Consider the following 5137-nt stretch of genomic DNA (forward strand, 5'->3'; position numbering starts at 1 on the left):
AATAGAATTAGAAGTATAGTTTAGTGGTATTTAATCCAATTCCCTGTGGGATCGACCTCACCTGTGTGAGATTTACTACTTGATTGCGTATACTTGCGTAGTGTTTACAAATTTCAGCAACAAGTTTTTGGCGCCGTTGCCGGGGAATTGTTTAAAGATTAATATTACAAAAAATTATACTAACTTCTACTTTGGTATATTTTCTCTTGCTGATTTTCTAAATTTTTTCTTGCAATATTTTCTTGATCAATTTCCAGAATCCTAAGTGTATGCGCCGTCAAGGACAAGCAGTCATATTACCAGTTGATCCTGAAATCGAGAAAACTTGCAGGAGGAATCGAAAGAACAAGAGGCAAGAAAGAGTTTCAGCAACTGCTGAAACATCAGAAATCATGCCTGCCAATGTGAACAATAATGCTAGAAACAATGGGGGTAATAACGGTAATAATGGAGGCGCCGTGGAAGATCAAGCTAATGGTCGTAGTTTGAGAGATTACATTCTCCCTACTCTGACGGGAGTGCAGTCATGTATCAGGCCACCGGCAGTGGATGCAAACAAATTTGAGATTAAACCTGCCATCCTTCAAATGGTGCTGTCTTCAGTTCAGTTTGGTGGCCTCCCTTCTGAAGATCCTAATCTGCATCTCTCTAACTTCATGGAACTTTGTGAAACTTTTAAAGTTAATGGAGTTAGCGATGATGCCATTCGACTGAGACTGTTTCCATTCTCGCTCAGAGAACGAGCCAAGAGTTGGTTAAACTCCTTGCCACCCAATTCTATTGCCACCTGGAATGATCTGGCAATAAAATTCTTGTCAAAGTTCTTTCCTCCAGCCAAGTCTGCAAAGCTGAGAGGAGAAATCAATAACTTCTGCCAACAAGATAATGAATCTCTCCATGAGGCTTGGGAGAGGTTTAAAGATCTGATCAGGAGGTGTCCTCATCACGGTATAGAGAAGTGGATGCTGGTTCACAACTTCTACAACGGGTTGGTTGGTAATACTAGAACTCTAATAGATGCAGCAGCGGGCGGAGCTTTTATGAGAAAGAGTGCTAATGAGGCGTATGATCTATTGGAGGAGATGGCTCTAAACAATCAGCAGTGGCCAACTGAAAGGAGTCAATCTAAGAAGGTAGCTGGTGTGTTAGAAGTTGATGCCATCACAAAGTTAACAGCTCAGGTTGAGGCATTGACAAAAATAATTGCAGGGCAAGCTAAACAAGCCCAAATTGTTTGTGAGTTATGTGGAGGAAGTCATCACTTTTCGGAGTGTCAAGCAAATGTGGATGATTTGCCAATGGATGAAGCTAAGGCCATTGGGAATTTTTCACAGAACAACAACAACAACAATTATGGGTTCAACTAGGGTAACAACCGAAGAAACAGTGGGTTCTATCAGCAACGAAATCAGAACCAACAGTTTAATCAGCAACAAGCCTCTGGTGGAAATTCTAGTTTGCAAACAGATTTACTGCTTCAATTTATGACTGAAACTAGATCTTCAATTAAAGACCTGCAGACTCAGATGGGCCAGCTAGCAACTCAGGTAGCAACCCGCCCTCAAGGAAATTTGCCTAGCACAACTGAAGTTAATCCCAAAGAAAACTGCAAAGCAATTACCCTGAGGAGCGGTAAGAAATATGATGGGCCTGAGTTACCACAACCAGATGAGGTAGATGAAGAAATAAAAGCTCAACCAGTGCAAACACCAACACCAACAGCAGAGAAGGCTACTGACAGCCCAGCACTACCACAACAGTCTCCACCTATTAGCATTGATCATCATGTGAAAATACCCTATCCTCAGAGACTCAGAAAGTCAAGCTTAGACAAGCAGTTCACTAAGTTTCTAGAAGTCTTCAAAAGACTTCACATTAACATTCCTTTTGCTGAAGCTCTAGAGCAGATGCCAAGTTATGTGAAGTTTATGAAGGAAATTTTGTCAAAGAAGAGGAATATGGAGGATTATGAGACAGTGGCTTTAACTGAAGAGTGCAGCGCTATTCTACAGAAGAAACTCCCTCCAAAACTCAGAGATCCAGGGAGCTTCACTATTCCTTGTACTATTGGAAAAATTGAAGGAATAAATGCACTATGTGATTTGGGAGCCAGTATAAACTTAATGCCTTTGTCAGTGTTTAAAAGACTGCAGCTGGGTGAAGCAAATCCAACCACGGTAACTCTTCAATTGGCGGATCGATCACTAGCTCATCCTAGAGGAGTCATTGAGGATGTGTTAGTAAAAGTTGACAAGTTCATCTTTCCAGCTGACTTCATTGTTCTGGATATGGAAGAAGACAGTAATGTTCCTATCATCCTGGGGAGACCTTTCTTGGCAACAGGGAAAGCACTGATTGATGTTCAGAAAGGAGAGTTAAAGCTGAGGGTGCAAGGAGATGAAGTTGTATTTAATGTGCTCAAAGCAATGACCTACCCTACGGCTAGTGACAATTGTTTTGGAATTGATGTGGTGGACCAGTTGGTGGAGACAAAGACGCATATTGAAGACCCTCTTAATCTGACTTTGGTACAAGGGGAGGTGGTGGAACAAGACGGCAAGTGGCTCGACTCTTATAAACCGTTGAATAGAAGATACTATGAAGAGTTAGGAGTCATACCAACAAAGCCTACCCCATCTACTGAAAAGCCTCCTCAACTAGAGTTAAAAGTCCTACCGGATCATCTCAGGTATGAATATTTGGGAGAAAATAAGACACTTCCTGTCATTGTGGCATCCTCCCTATCTTCTATAGAGACAGACAAGCTATTACGGGTTCTAAGGAAGCATAAGAAAGCCATTGGCTGGACTTTAGCAGATATTAAAGGGATCAGCCCTTCAACTGTAATGCACAGAATCTTAATGGAGGAAGGAGTGAAGCCTACCATTGATGTACAACGAAGATTAAATCCACCAATGAAGGAGGTTGTCAGAAAAGAAGTCTTAAAGTGGTTAGATGCCGGGGTAGCGTATCCTATTTCAGATAGTAAATGGGTAAGTCCAGTCCAAGTTGTTCCAAAGAAAGGAGGGATGACGGTGGTGAAGAATGAAAAGAATGAACTCATCCCAACCAGAACTGTCACAGGATGGGGAATTTGCATTGACTACTGGAAACTCAACAAGGCCACAAGAAAAGATCACTTTCCACTCCCATTCATTGATTAGATGTTAGACAAGTTGGTAGGTCAAGAGTACTATTGTCTCCTTGATGGGTACTCAGGGTATCACCAAATAGCCATAGCACCGGAAGATCAAGAGAAAACAACATTCACATGTCCATATGGTACTTTTGCTTTTCGACGAATGCCATTTGGCCTGTGTAATGCTCCAGCAACATTTCAGAGGTGTATGATGGCCATATTTTCAGATCTAATAGAAAAATGCATCGAGGTGTTCATGGATGATTTCTCAGTGTTTGGTTCATCGTTTGACCAATGTTTAAGCAACTTGGAATTGGTTTTAACAAGGTGTGAAGATTCTAATTTGGTGTTGAACTGGGAAAAATAACATTTCATGGTTACGGAAGGAATAGTGCTGGGACATAAAATCTTGAAAGAAGGTATTGAGGTTGACAGAGCCAAAGTATCTACAATTGCGAACTTGCCTCCTCCAGTTTCAGTTAAGGGAGTTCGAAGCTTTTTGGGTCATGCCGGGTTCTATAGAAGATTTATTAAAGACTTCTCCAAAGTTGCCAAACCGCTATCTAATCTTCTCGCTAGTGGAGTACCTTTTGAATTTGGGAAAGATTGTCTTGAAGCATTCCAGATTCTCAAGGATAAGTTAATCTCAGCACCGATCGTGACTACACCAAACTGGGAATTACCTTTTGAAATCATGTGCGATGCAAGTGATTATGCGATTGGAGCAGTGTTGGGACAACGGGTTGACAAGGTATTCAGAACCATTTACTATGCAAGCAAAACCTTGAATGATGCCCAACTGAATTACGCTACTACAGAAAAAGAGATGCTGGCTATAGTGTTTGCATGTGACAAATTTCGACCTTACTTGATTGACAATAAAGTGATAGTGTATACAGATCATTCAGCAATCAAATACTTGATGACTAAGAAGGATGCCAAACCAAGACTAATTCGATGGGTTCTTCTTTTGCAAGAGTTTGATCTAGACATAAAAGATAAGAAGGGTACTGAGAATCTGGTAGCAGATCACTTGTCAAGACTAGAGCTGGAAGAAAGTCAGAATACGAAAGAGGTACAAATAAATGAACAATTTCCCGATGAACAACTCTTTATTGTGAGGGAAAGTCTACTGGTACCATGGTATGCTGATTATGTTAACTACTTGGCTGCCAACATCACTCCTCCTGAGCTATCTCGCCAACAACTAAAGAAATTCTTTTCTGAGGTGAAACATTACTACTGGGAAGAGCCAATCCTCTACAAGCACTGTGCAGATCAGATAATAAGAAGGTGTGTGCCTGAAGAGGAGATGTACTCTATTCTTAATCACTGTCATGCTCTACCATGTGGGGGACACTTCAGTGGAACTAGAACAGCTGCCAAGGTGTTGCAAAGCGGATTCTTTTGGCCAACACTTTTCAAAGATGCTAGTACTTTTGTGAAGGCATGTGATCGTTGTCAGCGTACAGGAAACATCTCAAGGAGAAACGAAATGCCTTTGACAGGAATCTTGGAAGTAGAGTTGTTTGATGTATGGGGGATAGACTTTATGGGTCCTTTTCCTTCATCATTTAGCAATCTACACATTTTACTAGCTGTGGATTACGTATCAAAATGGGTAGAAGCTGCAGCAACACCAGCTAATGATGGAAAAACAGTTCTTCGATTCCTTCAGAAAAATATATTCACGCGGTTTGGTACTCCCCGAGCAATCATAAGCGATGAAGGGAGTCACTTCTACAACAAACAGTTCGAAGCTCTTCTTTCAAAATATGGTGTTCATCATAGAACTGCCCTCCCCTATCATCCGCAAAGTAATGGCCAAGCTAAGATTTCTAACCGGGAAATAAAGACGATTCTGGAGAAAACGGTGCAGAGATCAAGGAAAGATTGGTCAAGAAAGTTGGATGACGCATTGTGGGCCTATAGAACAGCGTTCAAAACGCCAATCGGGATGTCACCATATCGGTTGGTGTTTGGAAAGGCTTGTCATTT

General features: G+C 41.4%; 1 non-coding gene across 1 annotated transcript; it reads right to left on the reverse strand.

Moving 5' to 3' along the window:
• Nucleotides 1–845: 845 nt before the first annotated feature.
• LOC115715429 (small nucleolar RNA R71) lies at nucleotides 846–952 on the reverse strand. Its single transcript, XR_004011300.2, has one exon. It is a non-coding gene; the product is annotated as a small nucleolar RNA R71 (small nucleolar RNA).
• Between the last annotated feature and the right edge of the window lie 4185 nt (nucleotides 953–5137).

This window comes from Cannabis sativa, chromosome 5 (genome assembly GCF_029168945.1).
Source record: "Cannabis sativa cultivar Pink pepper isolate KNU-18-1 chromosome 5, ASM2916894v1, whole genome shotgun sequence".
In the NCBI taxonomy this organism is placed as follows: domain Eukaryota; kingdom Viridiplantae; phylum Streptophyta; class Magnoliopsida; order Rosales; family Cannabaceae; genus Cannabis; species Cannabis sativa.